The sequence below is a fragment of the Opisthocomus hoazin genome, chromosome 29 (assembly GCF_030867145.1).
Source record: "Opisthocomus hoazin isolate bOpiHoa1 chromosome 29, bOpiHoa1.hap1, whole genome shotgun sequence".
Classification (NCBI taxonomy): Eukaryota; Metazoa; Chordata; class Aves; order Opisthocomiformes; family Opisthocomidae; genus Opisthocomus; species Opisthocomus hoazin.
Window position 1 is genome coordinate 4218351 of NC_134442.1, and position 16778 is coordinate 4235128.

The following is a 16778-nucleotide window of genomic DNA, read 5'->3' on the forward strand; positions in this document are numbered from 1 at the left end:
CAGCCCTGAAGGCCTGAGGTGGAGTGGAAGCTGATCTGAGGAAGGAGGAGGTGATGTTGAAATTGTCCTTGGGTGTGGACATCTTGTGATCCAGGCACACTGTGAAAATCATTGACCTGATCCACGACTGTATGATCAAGCAAATAGTTAAATGACGGGGGGAGAAGAACCAGCACAGTTTAAGAGGGAATGCCCTGTTTTGGTTTCAGCTGCCACCGGCAACAAAAGCGCCACGTGGCCGCCCCTCCCCCCGCCGGGGTGCGGAGGAGAATGAACAGAAAGAGGCAGAAACTGGTGGGTCGGGATAAGGGCAGTTTAACAGAACAGCAAACAAAGGGAACAGAAACAACAACGACACAGATAAGGAGAAAATATGACACAAACTCGCACAACAGACCCTCTCTCCCGCACAGGACCGGTGCCGTGCGCTCCCGAGCCGCGACAGAGTTCCTACCGCGCCGCCCCCCCCACTGGAACCCAGCATGACGGCACATGGTATGGAATACTCGGCTCTGTTTTGGCCAGGTTGGGGTTGGGTCAGCCCACCCGGCTGTCCCTTTACTGCAGGAGTCTGTGTGCCGGGGTCAGTGCTCAGCCTGCCTGGGGAGCTCCTGATGGTGCTGTGGGGAGAATCTGTGGGTGGAAGAAGCCATATGCCTCACTAGCGTCCTTCTCTTCTCCCTGAGTGCAGCAGAAATGCTGAAGGTGTCTGAACTCCAAGAAAACTCCCCAGGTAAGCTGGGGGAGCTTTATTAACCCCAAACCTCTCCAATTGTTCTCTGTTATTGCCGTTCCTCAGCACTGAGAGTGTAGAGGCTGACAAGGTGATTTTCTGTGTGGAGTGGTTTCATCTGACCAAGTCGAACACCAGGATGGACCCCTGACACCACTACTCCCATGAACTCCTTACTGCACAGCAGGGCAGACTCCTTGAGAGGCAGAGGACAAAGGTCCTGCTCCTTACAGTACCTTCAGCCAGCACCAACCAGAACTCAAACAAGGGAGCTGAAGAATGTTCTCATTGACAATGAATGGAAAGTGCTCAGAAGTTTAGCAGGGTTAAAGTTCTAGGAGTAAGGCTTTGCATTTCCAATGAGAATTCTCCCCTAACACTTTATTGATTCTTCCTCTAAGGACAGCATCCCACGCCCAAAGGAAACATCTGTCCAACAGCAGCTCCGTCAGCTCCTTCCTCTTCCTGGCGTTTGCAGACACACGGGAGCTGCAGCTCTTGCACTTCTGGCTCTTCCTGGGCATCTACCTGGCTGCTGTCCTCGTCAACGGCCTCATCATCACCGCCATCGCCTGTGACCACCACCTCCACACCCCTATGTGCTTCTTCCTTCTCAACCTCTCCATCCTCGACCTTGGCTATATCTCCATCACTGTCCCCAAATCCATGTCCAGTTCCCTCTCAGACACCAGGGACATCTCCTGTGCAGGATGTGTTGCCCAGCTCTTTCTGTTTTCTTTCTTGATAGTAGCAGAGCATTGTCTTCTGACCATCATGGCCTAATACCACTATGTAGCCATCTGCAAACCCCTGCACTACGGGACCCTCCTGGGCAGCAGAGCTTGGTCCACATGGCAGCAGCTGCCTGGGACAGTGCTTTTATCAATGCTCTCCTGCACACTGTCAATACATTTTCCATACCGCTCTGCAAGGGCAATGCTCTGGACCAGTTCTTCTGTGAAAACACCCAGATCCTCAAGCTCTCCTGCTTGCATTCCTACTTCAGGGAAGTTGGGCTTCTTGGGGTTAGCCTTTCTATAGCTTTTAGGTGTTTTGTTTTCATGGTGCTGTCCTATGTGCAGATCTTCAGGGCTGTGCTGAGGATCCCCTCTGAGCAGGGACGGCACAAATCCTTTTCCACATGCCTCCCTCACCTGGCCGTGGTCTCCCTGTTTCTCAGCACTGTCATGATTTGCTGTCTGAAGCCCTCATCCTTCTCTTCCCCATCCTTGGACATGCTGTTGGCTGTTCTGTACTTGGAGGTTCCATCAATATTGAACCCTCTCATCTATAGCATGAGGAATCAAGAGCTCAAAGATGCACTGAAGAAACTTCTTCAGTCAGTAGTCTTTCAGCAACAATAAGCTGCCCATGTCTATTTATAACTGGTTTTCTTTGTATCTGGAAGTCTCTGTGGTCCTGCCACCACCCAGATCTCTAGGACACAGGAGATTAAGATCCATTGTGTAGTTATATTGCATACAAGTGCTGTGATGAGAGTATCAGGCACTCTTTGGTCACACCTAGATCATCTGCTGTTTGAATGACACACCAGGAGAAGTTCTGAGTGCTCTGGGAACAACTGCCACTGTGTTGTTATCTTGGTCACTAGAGCAGTAGCCTGGAGATGGGGTGGCCAGACACCCCCTGGTCACACTTTGGCCATCCGCTGCCTCATCTGTCTGCCAGAATGACTCAGCACGAATTCTGGCCAGAATGGCGAGTATTGACCAAAGAAAATCATCTCAAGATCCCGTAAACAGATATCCAAAGGTGAGACCCTTTGAGCTCTCTGGGTCCACAGCAGGCTGTGTGACCCAGTATCTCCCCATGAGCTGGGACATCTCTCGGGGTAGATTTAACGAGGATTGAACGATTGTCCGTCGATGATTTCACAAGGACTCAAAGGTCTGATTTGGCACACTTCACTGACTGTCCTGTGATGAATGCCAGCACGTAAGTTGGAGTATATCCATGAAAGTTACAAGAAGGGCAGTTTTAACCACAGGTTAACCTCTCGCTCTGCGTGTCGAACTGTGTACGTGATTTGGTTCAGAACCATTTCCCTGTCTGTGTGCAATATGGTTCAGAATTATTTGTCTGCTTGTACACGTGATTTAACTTTCATCTGTGTGTACAACCCTAAATCACTATTACAGCTGTGCTTTCATTGAATCACTCTGTTAATTTGGCTGATGATTAAGTGTTGTTAATAATGCTACAATGTAATCTTGTGATCTACCTCAAAAATATGAATAAATCCTAAATTGCTGCTAAATCAAAGCGGTGTAACAAATTCCTATTCATAACAAACACCTGTGGACTGGTATTCAATCTTTGGTAATTCTGTTTATTTCAGGAATGTCAGCATGCACTCAGCTTTTCCAGAGGCATGAACACAGTCTGTGTGACCCAAAGGTCTTTGCCCATGTGTCTGGCACCACGGTACAGCTGGCCTTCCCTGTCACATCTCTTTGATAAAAGGGCACATCCTCATTGCTGATGTCCAGAAGCTGGGCTATTCTGAAGCTGAGGTCAGGATCAGGCTGAAGAAATTGACCCCATGAAGCCTTACTTGGGTTCTCCATGGGATGAGGAGGGCATGGGATAATATGGTAAAGAATGGGACCGGAGTGAGCTTTCACTGGTGGCCTCCCTATTTGGCCAGTTCCAGCACTGGCCACTCACCACCACAGGTTTTTGGGTGAGTTTTGCTGCGTGGCCATTTCCCTCCTCCTGCTACTGTGCTTCATGCCTGCAGGAAGGGAATGGCCAGCCCTGCTCAACCTCTCTCTTTGTCCAGTCGCTGGTAGACCCCAAATAGGGATGTGTTAGAAACACCACATGGGATGCCAATAGAGCTGGGTAGGTTGCAGGACTAAGTGGAGGCTGTCTCCTGTAGGAGGAACAGCAAGGGCACAAAGCACAGAGGGTTGTCTTGGGGATCGTGCAAGACAAACTGTTCTGCTTACGGAATGCACCTTTTCCCATACTGTGCCTGAGCAGTGGGACTGGGGAACCGTGTATTGTACAGAGGGCTGGGCTGGAACAGGCCAGGGCAGTGACAGGGATCACAAAGAAGCTCCCATGGAGTGGCCACCTGGAGTTATTGGCTGCAAGACAGGTAAAGAGCAAAGAGAAGAGCTTAAATTGCCGTGTTAGAAACCAAGGCTGAAGAAGGGAAATGCAGGGCTCCTGCTGGATGGGGACGGGAAGTTAGTAACAGAAGACAACAATGGGGCTGATGGACTCAATGCCTTCTTTGCCTGAGTCTTTCGTGAAAAGGTCTCCCAAGCCTCTATGCTCACGGAAGGAGCTGAAGGACGAGAGAACCTATTGGCATGAAGCTCAGGAAATGCCAGCAGGATGAATGCCAGTTTCTGCCCCTGCAGGGGATTCACCTCAGCAATGCAATAGGCTGGGGGCTGCGTGGCTGGGAGCAGCCCTATGGGAAATTTTGTGGTGGTCAGGGAGCTGGACAGGAGGCAGCCTTGTGGCCTGGCAGCAAGAGAGGCCACCCAGATCCTGGGCTGCACAACCAGGAGCGTGGTCAGGAGATCCAGGGAAGGGATACTCTGCAATGTTCCATCCAGATTTCAGATCTCCAATTCAGGAGCAATTTTTGCAAGGTGGAGGGCCCTTAGGAGAGCTAGGGACTGGAGAACTTTGCCTGTGAGGAGGGTAGGCTGAGGGAACTGGGCTTGTCCAAAAGACAATGGGTGGAAGGTGAAAGAGGAGAGGTACAGCCAGGACAGAAGGAGAACTTTTTTCCCCACGATCTCAGCCCAGTACTGGAACAGGTCACCCAGAGAGGTCGGGCAGTCACCCTCCTTGGCGCTTTTCAAACCCAGGCTGAATCAAGCCTTGAATAAGTTGGTCTGACTGTGTTTCTGACAGGTTGCACTGCAGACTTCCTGAGGGCCCTTCAACCTCGGTTCCCTTGTGATCCTATGATGCTGAGCCCTGGGCACAGAGGATGTTTGTGGGGCATGAATCCTCCTGTGCTGGAAGTGACCATCTAAACCAATATCTAATCGAGTGAAGTGGCAAGAAAGGAAAAGTAGTCCCCTGGGGTCTATGTGGACAACCTTGCTCCTCACCTCCCCAAGCCCACCAGTTCCCTCATAAGTCTCCTGGGACTTGCATCACTTCTCCTCACATCAGACTTCTCCACTGAGCTTTGCAGCTGCATGGTACAGCTCCTTTGCACCAGCTCCCACCTGCTTTCCTTCAAGAACTGGGCTGCACACAGGCACAGAAAGGTTTCTCTTCCTTTCCAACAAACAAAAGTGAAACAGGATACAATTTAATCAACTTTAAAACTCTCTCCTCAACTCTATGCTAAGTCCAAGCAGCATCTAATGTGGTCCATGTTTCACAAGGGATTTCCATGAAAGAACAGTTTTAGACAGAGACATAAGAAAGGAGAGATACAAAGGCAATGAAGGTCTTGACTGTTCATTAGCCTTAAGAAAGATGAGGCAACTGTCTCTCTGTCTGAACCTTGAAGCAGAAACCAGATAGTGGAGAGGCATCTGAGTGACCAAAGAACAAGCACAGGAGGAAACCTGAGTGTAATGGGTAGGGATATGTCCATTGGAGAGTGCTGGTACTCTTCCTCAACAGACTGAAAAAACAGGAAAAATACACTTAAGAAGCAAACCTAGTTTTTTATTAAGTACTCATCATACTCTTTTTCTTTACCTACCTCGAAAGCAGCTCCAATTAGCTGTACAAGGCATGAAGTCTTGAAAATAGTGTAGGAAGAGAAAGGCACAGGAGGGCTTTGTGCATTGTAAGGTCTCCCAAGGTGCATTCTGTGCTGAGTCCATGAATCTGAAATTCTAAGAGGATTTTTGCACTAACTTTTCCAGAAGTCAAAATGAGAAGAAAAACCCAAGGTATCTTGAAGCCTCAGTGTGTTCCACTGAGGACCATTACTGACACAGGCTCTTCTTGGACATGTTAGAGCAGATAATTGGAGGCCATGATTCCACGGAGGCAAAGGCAAATTTCAGGCAACCCTTACACTGAGATAACCCTTTGGCTTTTCAATGAAGGAAGATGGCCAGGCCCTGACACCGAGCTCGAAGGAAGGGAGATCCTGTCCCTCACTCGTGGCTCCAGGCTTTTCTTGGAGTTGTGGGGAGTGTGATGACAAGTGAAGGACAATGCTATGACACCTCCTGCTGTCCCCAGGGTGGGTGCAAGGAGGCAATGAGGTCCCATTGCCATGAGGACCATTTATCTCCTTCTAGGCCTCAGCTGCAGAGAAACCTGCCAGAGTCAAGGAGACAAAGACCCCGGCTCTGTCATGGCCTTTCAGCCCTGCCAGTGCCGTTGGCCATCTCCACCACAGGCCGTTCTACGCTGTCCCATGGCTGTACCTGTTTCCCTGCAGGCTGCAGACATCCAATGCGCTTCCCCAGCTTGTTCTCACCTCACTGTGTCCCTACCTGTACTGGTGGCTCTCCATCCTTGCCAGAAGGTCCTTGAAACTTGACAATCATGGGCTGATCCAGACTGCCTCTAAGTGACCTTTTGCACCACAGCACTGCCCTCGGAATGACATCTCTTTATCCTCAGGTCTGCTCGGGACCTCCAAATCTGCACTTTCTGATGGCTGTCCATTCTCACACTGTTTCCCACTACCCATCAAAAAGTGCCATCATCCTGGGGAGAAATTTTCAATCTCTCTCGAACTCCTAGTATTTTTCCCTCAGCCTCCGCTTTACCACACTAGAAAGCCCAGTTCTGTCAGCCTCTCCACACAAGCCCTAACCCTCTCTTGGCAGACTTTCTCTGGCCATGTGACATGCTTCCTCCATGCTCAGGATCGGTGCATCACTTCGAGAAAGAGTTCTAGCAAAGGAGGCAGGAGACCCGCATGGATGAGCAAGGAGCTTCTAGCAGAGCTCAGGTGCGAGAGAAAGGTTTATGGAATGTGGAAAGAGGGACAGGCCACTTGGGAGGAGTACAGGAATGTGGTCAGAGCATGCAGGGATGCAATGAGGAAGGCTAAGGTTCGTCTGGAATTGAATCTGACAAGGGAAGTCAAAGACAATAAGAGGGGCTTCTTGAAGTATGTCAGCAGCAAACGGAAGACTAGGGGCAATGTGGGGCCGCTGCTGAAAGAGGTGGGTGTCCTGGTGGTGGACGATGCAGAGAAGGCAGGGTGACTGAATGCCTTCTTTGCTTCAGTCTTCAGTGCCAAGGCAGGCCATGAGGAATCCCAGGCCCTAGATGTAAGAGAAGAAGCCTACAGAGAGGATGACTTTCCCTTGGTTGAGGAGGACTGCATGAGGAATTGCTTAAGTGATCGGGACACCCACAAATCCATGGGCCCCGGTGGAATGCACCCACGAGTGCTGAGGGAGCTGGCGGATGTCATTGCTGAGCCACTCTCCATCATCCTTGAGAGGTCCTGGAGGACAGGAGAGGTGCCCGAGGACTGGAGAAAGGCCAATGTCAGTCCAATCTTCAAAAAGGGCAAAAAGGAGGACCCAGGGAACTACAGGCTGGTCAGCCCAAATTCCATCCTGGAAAGATGGTGGAGCAGCTCATTCTAGAGGTCATCATCAAGCAAGTGGAGGAAAAGAAGGTTATCAGGAGTAGTCAGCATGGATTCACCAAGGGGAAATCATGCCTGACCAATCTGATAGCTTTCTACGCTGGCATGACTGGCTGGGTAGATGAGGGGGGAGCCGTGGATGTTTTCTACCTTGACTTCAGCAAGGCTTTTGACACAGTCTCCCATGATATCCTCCTAGGGAAGCTGAGGAAGTGTGGGCTGGATGAGTGGTCGGTGAGGTGGATTGAGAACTGTCTGAATGGCAGAACTCACAGGGTTGTCATCAGCGGCACTGAGTCTTGTTGAAGGCTGGCAACTAGTGGTGTTTCCCAGGGGTCAGTACTCAGGACAGGTTTGTTCAGCTTATTCATCAATGACCTCTATGAATGAACAAAGAGTACCCTCAGCAAGTTTGCTGATGACATAAAACTTGGAGGAGTGGTGGGTACACCAGCAGTCTGTGCTGCCATTCAGCAAGACCTGGACTGGCTGGAGAGCTGGGCGCAGAGAAAACTGATGAACATCAACAAGAGCAAATGCAGGGTCCTGCACCTGGGCCGGAATAACCCAATACACCAGTACAGGCTCAGGGCTGACCTGCTGGAGAGCAGCTCTGTGGAGAGGGACCTGGGAGTGTCGGTGGATGACAGGTTGACCATGAGCCAGCAGTGTGCCCAGGTTGCCAGGAAGGCTGATGGTGTCCTTGGGTGCCTTAAGAAAAGTGTGGCCAACAGGTCAAGGGAGGTACTCCTCCCCCTCTACTCTGCCCAAGTGATGTCCCATTTGCAGTGCTATGTCAAGTTCTAGGTTCTCCAGTTCAAGAAAGATGAAGAGCTACTGGAGAGAGTCCAGCACAGGACTACGACGATGATGAGGGGACCAGAGTACCTGTCCTATGAGGAGAGGCTGAAGGAGCTCGGCTTGTTTAGCCTGGAGAAGGCTGCGAGGGGACATTATAAATGTCTAATAATATCTTAAGGGTGTGTGTCAGCAGGATGGAGCCAAACTCTTTTTAGTGGTGCCCAGCAACAGGACAAGGGGCAATGGGCACAAACTGAAGCAGAGGAAGTTCCGTCTGAACAGGAAGAAGAACTTCTTCACTCTCAGAGTAGCAGAGCCCTGGAACAGTTTGTCCATAGGGGTTGTGGAGTCTCCTTCTCTGGAGATATTCAAGACCCGCCTGGATGAGGTCCTGTGCAGCCTGCTGTAGATGACCCTGCTTCAGCAGAGGGGGTTGGACTAGGTGATTCCCAGAGGTCCTTTCCAGCCTTTACTGTTCTGTGATTATGATTCTGGGTATGGATCCAAATGGAGGATAAATGCAAGTTTGGGACTGGGACCTCTTAGGTGATTAAGGACCATTAGCAGAGCTATGAAAGAAGCTGGATGGGTTGTGGGGAACTCACACGCAATGCCAAATCCTCACAAGACCATAGCCTTGTGGTTAAAGCAACACCACTTCTTACCAAATCCCCACCCTGAAACACAAACACACTCACACACACCATAGCCAGAGCCCTGAGATACGTTTGAGAGAAAGATTCTCCTTTACCAGGCTCTGGTAAAGGAGTGGAGGGTCAGGGCTTGGCCATTCTGGTGATAAACAAACATCAAGGGCTTCCATGGCTTCAGAGTCACCTCCACGTTGCCTTTGCCACCTGCAGCCAGTGTCTCCAAGTTTTTGCTTCACCAGCCTCCAGGGACAGGCACCTTGACGGCTTGTTTCCTTCACAGCTTTGTCAGTGATGGCCCTTCGTGTGGTCTCAAACACCCTCAGAAACTTGGGGTTTGCTTCTGCTTTTCACTTCATTGGAGGTTTGTTTCATCTTTCCGTGTCTGCAGTTCAGGAACTCGGCACCAGAGGGCTCCTTGCACACGCAAAATGCCCTTCCAAGCCAAGCCTCTCTGCATCATTTTCCTGAAGGTTTCAAGTCTGCTGTGGATGATCAGAGAGATTTCAGGAGTGCAGCCAAACAGAGAACACTTCAGTAACAAACAGCAATGATGCAGTATTTCTTCTCTAACTTCCACTTCCCCCTTGCCTCTGCATAGAGCAGCGGTGGTATCAACATTCTCTAATTCATATTGATCTGGAGCATCTCCTGATGAAGTCTGAGTATGTCAGAAACGTGGGTGCCCAAAGCATGACTTGGGTGAGGAGATAGGCCAGGCCACCTCAAGAGCAACTACACTTCTCTGGACCAAATGGTGGGGGCTGGTGGGAACCTCTGGTGCCATGGCAGACCAAGATAATTGTGTGGAAGTAGCTGCTCAGCTGACCCATTTCCACTTCTCTAATGATGTCTGAGTTTGCTCAAGTAACCCCTCATGAGCCCCCTCCACTCCTGGTTGTTCTCCAGACTCCTGCCTTCAGGAACAAAGGCCTGGGAGACCTTGCTGGTGAAGACGGAGGCAAAGCAGCCATTAAGTACCTCAGTCCTGCCTGTTTCTACTCTTCCAAAGTTCAGCAGCAGGCCCACGTTTGCCCTGTCTATTCTTTTGTTGTAAAGGAAGCAGGATCAGCTCATCTTGCTGCCTTTACCCTCCCCTGCAAGTATCAAGTCCAGGGGAGCTTTGTCTTTGCCATCATCCCTGCATCCACGAACAAGGTTTCTAAATTCCTCCTTTGCAGCTGCCCCTGCTTCCGCTTCCTGTGTTCTGGTCCTTTTCCCTGGAGCTCCGTCAGTTCAGACAAGCAGCCTCACCAGAAAAACGCTTCTTTTCATGGGCATTAAGAGAGATCATCGTTGTGCTTGGAGGAGGCCGTCCTGTGAGGCCTATCAGATTTCTTGAGTTCCTTTACCCTTCAGAGCTGCTTCCTGTGGCACTACCTGTATCTTCCCCCCAAGCACGTCAATGTCTTCTCCTCTGGAGTCCACCAGCCTGTGCTCTGTTGCTCTCCTCCTCACTCTGCTCTGGTGCCTGGGACCCCACTATTTCCTGGTCACGACAGCCACGGCAGACACTGATGGTCTCACTCTGACCAGCTCTTCCTTGTTTGTCAGGACCAGGTCCAGGTGAGCACTACCTCTGCTGACCCACCTGGCAGCTGTGTTAAGAGCCTGTCCCAAGATCCCTCAGAATGCTGGCACCCCACCGCTTTGCCTGGCCAGTGAATGCCAGGTTGCCAGGTTCCCATAGGAACCTACTCATTGACCTGAGGCTTCCTTGGGTTGCTAACAGAAGACCTTTTCCATGTCTTCTCCTTGATCAAGTAGTTAGTAAGATCTAACATTAATTCACCCTGTATTAGGTTTACATGGCAAAAGAGACGGTAATGGAGTTGCACGTGCTACAGGGGTGGCTTCTGTGAGAAGACACCAGGAGTTGGACCCTTGTCAGACAGAGTTAGTTTCAGCCTGCTCCAAGATGGGCCCACCACTTGCCAAATCTGAGCCACTCGGTGACGTTGGCAGCACCTCTTTGATAACATATTTGAGTAGGGGTAAAACATGCTGTGCAACAGCAAGTGGGAGAGAGGAGTGAGAAGAAGAGAGAAACAGCCCAAGGTGAGCAAGATGTCCCAACACATCTCATTTAATCCAAAAGCCACATTGCTGTGAGGGTCCAGTATGGTCCAGGAAAGGGGAGATTCAGAGAAAATCTCTGGGCAGAACAGACTTTAGTCCATCCACTCGGTGAACATTATTGTCATCTTCCATCTTCAAAGCACCAGGCAGCTGAGCAGACATTCAGAGAGAGAACGGCCAAGGGCTGAGAACAGAGGTACAGGGGAGGGCGTCCTGATGTGATCTGCCTCCCAGCCCTGCAGTGGCCCTGGGTGTAGACGGGACAGACCTTGCATCTATGCCATGGTTCTGGTGTTCAGGTGGCACTCAGGTGCCAGACCTGTCTGGTGGGCCCTGGGCTGTCTGCCCCACACCAGCTGTGAGAGAGCACAGCTTTAAGGAGGTGCTGAGCTCTGTTTGCCAGCTCAGTGCAGTCATGTTTGGAACCCCAGGCACCTGGCATGGCACTAGAGGCTTTTTTTATGCTGTTCAAATGAGAGCCCTGACGTATTCAGTGCGGGGATGTGGATGTGACTTGTCTTTGCAGTGACTGCAGCCCTCATGAGTACTGTGGATGGAGACCTGGCTCTCTGTCTGGAGCAGTCCTCCATTTGGTCTGCTCAACAGCTCTGCATGCTCCAGGGAGATCTCTGACAAAAGCACATAGGTGGCTGCTCTTGTTGTGGGTGGCAAAGGATATCCCCCTCTGTCCCCTTTCCCCTCTGACCCTCAGCTGATGCTCACAAAGAATGCGGATATTCTCAGAGTTTTTCCATCAGAGCTTGCAAACACTTACGCACCTTTTAGACCACCACTGCCACGTCCGACGTCACCATGTGTCTGTGTGCAAGCACCTGAGGCCCATCTGAATACAAACACAGGGCACAGAGCAGGAGCTCGCACGCAGGCCACTCTTTTGTGCGCTCCTGAACTGAACCAAGAGGTTTGCTTGGGAGTGTGGGGTGCATGGGAGGAGTTGGATCGCGCTTCAGCCCAAGGGGTTCCAACATGGGGTGAGATGTCTGTGTCTCACCGGCTGAATCCGTGCCTTGCACAGGGGAAGCCAACCGCTCCCTTTCCCTGTCTGTGTGTCTTTTTCTTATGGTACAGGAATGGACATGTCCAGAGAGGAACATTTCCACATCTTGCAGTCAGCCAGGCTCTGGCAGGACAAACCATGCTGCTGGAACCAGTCTCTCTCCACGGTTTAGTGAGGGATTGTCCATGATTACTTGAACTGACTTCAAGACACAATCCCCTGGAAGGACCTTGCTGACTATTGGGAGCTGCCAGCCTTTGGAGCCCCAAGGATACCTCGAGGGAGCCCAGAGTGGGCAGAGGAAGTACCACCTTGGCTGGTTCTCTGCTGCTGAGCTGGGCTGGACTCTTGGGATGGAGGGAGATCATGGCAACCAGGTAACACAGAACAGACACAGCTCTGCCCAGGAGCAGCTCCTCTGCAAAGCACAGCAGGGCTGAGGGCACTGCCTGCAGGCGGCAAGTGGAGAAGAGCCGGACAGAGAGACCTTAAAGGCAGTCTGGGCTTGGAAGAGAGCTGAGAGCTCACTGGTGGAGAAATCTTCCCAGTCCTTAACACAGTCAGTCTCTGGCTGAAGGGCAGTGTAGGTGAGTAGCCTGCAATTACCTGACAGAGCTGGCTGGTGTGAGGAGAAGTATGTGCTCCTCAGCAGGGATTCCCTTCTGCATGGTCACAGGGACAGGGCACCACAGCTGCCTCCTCCTGGCTGCAGGGCTGTGAATTCTGGTGTGCAGCCAGGGGTGCCCGGGGCTGTCCTTCAGAGCAGGGTCGCTGCAACCCATGGGGGCTGTGTGCTGGGGCAGGGACTGCCTCCTGCCAGGGCCAGCACTCATCCTGCCTGGGGAGCTCACCATGACGCTACAGGGAGAAGCTGTTGGTAGAAGGAATGACCCCAGGCAGGGAAGGGGAGCGTCTTCTGCTGTAGAGGGGGACCTGCATGGGTGAGGGCTGCTCTCCACTCCAAACCACCCCGAGGACATTTGCAGAGGGTGCTTCTGAAGGATATTGAGGCACCATTCACCTTCTAGGAAAGGATTCTGTGCTTTCAGTGTTTCTGCTCTTGGTTGGCTGGGTGAGCAGTGGGAGACTGGAGCACTGGGCACAAACTGAAGCGTAGGAAGTTCCAGCTGAACATGAGGAAGAGCTGCTTTACTCTGAGGGTGACAGAGCCCTGAAACAGGCTGCCTAGAGGGGTTGTGGAGTTTACTTGTCCGGAGATATTCAAAACCTGCCTGGATGTGGTCATGTACAACCTGCTCTGGGTGACCCTGCTTTGGCAGGGGGGTTGGACAAGCTGATCTCCAGAGGTCCCTTGCAGCCCCTACCATTCTGTGACTCCGTGGTTCTGTGCGATGCAAATTTATTTCTCTGTTTTGGAGAAGGCACTGAAACCCCAATTCTTGTTAGCATCTTTCTGAGCTGCTTCTTAGACCCCCCCAAACACAGAGATGTCCCTGGGCAGTGCACCACTGCCAGGAGATGTCTGCAGGTCAGAGCTGAGCACACAGCCGGTGAGTTGGGTTCTGTGAGCATTGACAGGGAGCAGATCCAGGGACACAGAAACAGCTCCCACAAGGGACAGCGCCAGGCAGCAGAGACACGGGCAGGGAGAGAGAGGGAGCTGCTACCTGAGATGTCATGGAAGTGGGGATTCGAGCACCTCCCTGCCATCCTTTTCAGTGCAGACACATTACCCAACACAAACCCCTGGTCTCCTCTGCTACCCAACAGAAACTTTGTCTCCAGAGCTGTGGGGTCTAGGTCATGAGACAGTGCCTCCCTAGCTAGACCTTCAGATGAAAGATTCCTGGGAAATGGGACACAAAAAAAGATGCTCAAAGCACTTGCCCTACAGTGTCATCATCTGAGTGGCAGCGAAGACAATTGCATAAGAGGAAGAATTCACAGCAAGTCCGTATGCCTCTGTCCTTGCTTCATTCTTTCTGGAGCATTGCAGTGTTCTTCCCTGTTTCTCCACTTGTCTGTGGTGCTCCTGCTCTCTGGGGCAGGGCTGGGAATGTGGGTCAGTTTTTGTTCTGACACCGATGCTGGTGGCCCTGACCCAGAGAAATTCTCATGGACAGCAGGTGCCAAGGTTGCACGTAAATCTCGGATGAACAATACCACTCAATTGGTAGCAACAGACAAGGAACTGACTCATTCCTCTTTCTGCTCGATGAGGGGGGTTACTGTGCATAATGGTATTTTTTTCTGCTGAGAGAAATCTCCCCCTAAACTGTCATTGTCTTTTTCTCCTTGGACAGGTCCCCATGCCCAGAGGTGGTAAATGTCCAATGAAACTTCTGTCACTGAGATACTCCTCCTGGCATTCGCAGACACACCGGAGCTGCAGCTCTTGCACTTCTGCCTCTTCCTGAGCATCTACCTCGCTGCCCTCTTGGGCAATTGCCTCATCATCACCGCCATAGCCTGCGACCACCGCCTCCACACTCCCATGTACTTCTTCCTCCTCAACCTCTCCCTCAGGGACCTGGGCTGCATCTCCACCACTGTCCCCAAATCCATGGCCAATTCCCTCTGGGCGACAGAACCATTTCTTACTCAGGATGTTCTACCCAGTTTTTTTTCTTTTTATTTTTGATATCAGCAGAATTTTTTCTTCTCACCATAATGGCCTATGATCGCTATGCTGCGTCTGCAAACCCCTGCACTACGGGACCCTCCTGGGCAGCAGAGCTTGTGTCCACATGGCAGCAGCTGCCTGGGGCAGTGGTTTCCTCTATGCTGTGCTGCACACTGCCAATACATTTTCTACATCTTTCTGCCAAGGCAACGTTGTGGACCAGTTCTTCTGTGAAATCCCTCAGATCCTCAAGCTCTCCTGCTCAGATGCCTGCCTCAGGGGAATTGGTCTTGTCATGTTTAATGCTTTTGTGTTTTGGTTGTGTTTTGTTTTAATTGTGCTGTCCTATGTGCACATCTTCAGGGCTGTGCTGAGGATCCCCTCTGAGCAGGGACGGCACAAAGCCTTTTCCACGTGCCTCCCTCACCTGGCCGTGGTCTCCCTGTTCATCAGCACCGGCACATTTGCCTAAATGAAGCCCTCCTCCATCTCCTCCCCATCCCTGGATGTGGTGGTGGCTGTTCTGTACTCGGTGATTCCTCCAGCAGTGAACCCCCTCATCTACAGCATGAGGAATCAGCAGCTGAAGGAGTCCATCAAGAAAGTTATTTCAAGAATTCTTCTCAATTGCCATAATTTTTCCGCCACTCTGTAGGAATGACTCCCATGGTGCCCCCCTGCAGGCCTGACCTTCGTTTGCTGTTTGGTCTTTTTTTTAATCGTTATCTCTATTGTTAATAATTTTTATTATTTTCCTGCATAAATGTCTGAATCCCTCTTAATTCTGTTGAGGAATGAACGTGTTCTAACCTGGATGTAATATAATGTTGTGTGTTTAATTGAGACAGAGCTGACGCTCTCATAACTTTTCCGAAATAAAATTAGACCACTCCAGTGCAGTGACTGAAATTTGGGCTCTTCTTCCAAGGCTGATGCCAATAACAGGCCCAAGAAATGTCACCCCAAAGGGCCTCTTTCTCCTTGGAATTGGAAGAGTAAAGCTTGTGGTCCCATTGGAAGCTGTTAGAGACCAAGGGTTGGAGTCTGAACTCACCCATTGGTGCGTGGTGACCGTGGAGATGGGGAATGGTGAGTGAGGTGTACCCAGGGCTTTCTTTGATACGACTGTGAAGAACAAATTTTCCAGGGAGGTAGTCTGGAGCTTCCTGCGAGCCTTGCGATTTTACGGGGACAGCATTTGCCTGGACTAAGTCCTGGCTGAAGCCCCGCTAAGTGAGCCATCACCCAAGGTGGAGTCACTCAAACAGAAAGTGCAAAATACCAATATCTGCAAGCAAAAAAAGATGGACATGCTTGACCATACACAGACCAACTCCAACAGGGAACAGCACCTTTGCAGCCACCACTCCAACAACAGAGCACACACAACCATGGAGCACACAATGGTCCCCATCCTGCTCCCTTCTCAGTCTGATCTGGTGTGAAGGTCATGAGTGGTCTCTTCATCCTCTGCAACGTTTACCTATGGGCACACACCCCCACGATCCCTCCAATGTGGGTCTGAGTTTTGGGTCTGCCCCAGTATCCTACCCATTCTTGGAGCCACTACCCTTTTGGCAGCTTCAGCCATGGGTGTCTCCACTTCCTGGTGTCCTCCTCTTCCAGCCAGCCCCACTTGGATTTGGCCAGAAAAGCATGTATGTACATTCGTGTGCACACACACTAATGAGCATGGTCACACAGCCAATAGGTAGAAGCAGAGTTAAATTAGAAGGCAGGACACACACAAGGTTTGGACAGCTCAGCCCTGAGCAGCCCCTTCCACACTGCAGCTGGCCCCTTGCATCCCTCCCCTCTCCCCATCCATAGGCTCCTTCCTCCCACTCCACCTGGATCTCTCCCTTTCTCTTCTGCAGTCCCCTCCCCAGTTAATAACTCTCACCAATTATGTTTTCCCCAGTGGTCTCTGGTTTGGTCTACAGGTACCATCATTTGATAGTTGGGGTGCCATTGCCTAGGTCATCTGGGCCTTAAATGGCATTACTGTTCTGTTCCCCTGGCACCCCTGACCTTGTAAGACTTGGTGACCCAGAAGTTCCCCAATGCTCCCCTCCAGTTATCCGTGCAGTTTGGTCTGTTCTCAGGTCTCTGCTGATCAACACTCATGAGACCCAGCTGGGACAGCTGCCTGTACTTCTAATCCCTTCTTACATGGATCTCTCTCACATCCTGCAATTTCTCATGCCATGTTCCATAGTTGCCTATGTCATCTCATATACAGTTGGCTTCACCCCAGGGCAGGGCTTCACCAGGGGCCCAGTCATTGCTCTGCAACCTTCCCATCTGGTGTCCTTGATGACCTCATAATGTTTGTCTGTTCC

General features: G+C 51.1%; 1 pseudogene; it reads left to right on the forward strand.

Annotated features, from left to right (window-relative positions):
• Window positions 1–482: 482 nt before the first annotated feature.
• On the forward strand, window positions 483–15091 carry LOC142364808 (olfactory receptor 14A16-like; annotated as a pseudogene).
• The last annotated feature ends 1687 nt before the right edge of the window (window positions 15092–16778 follow it).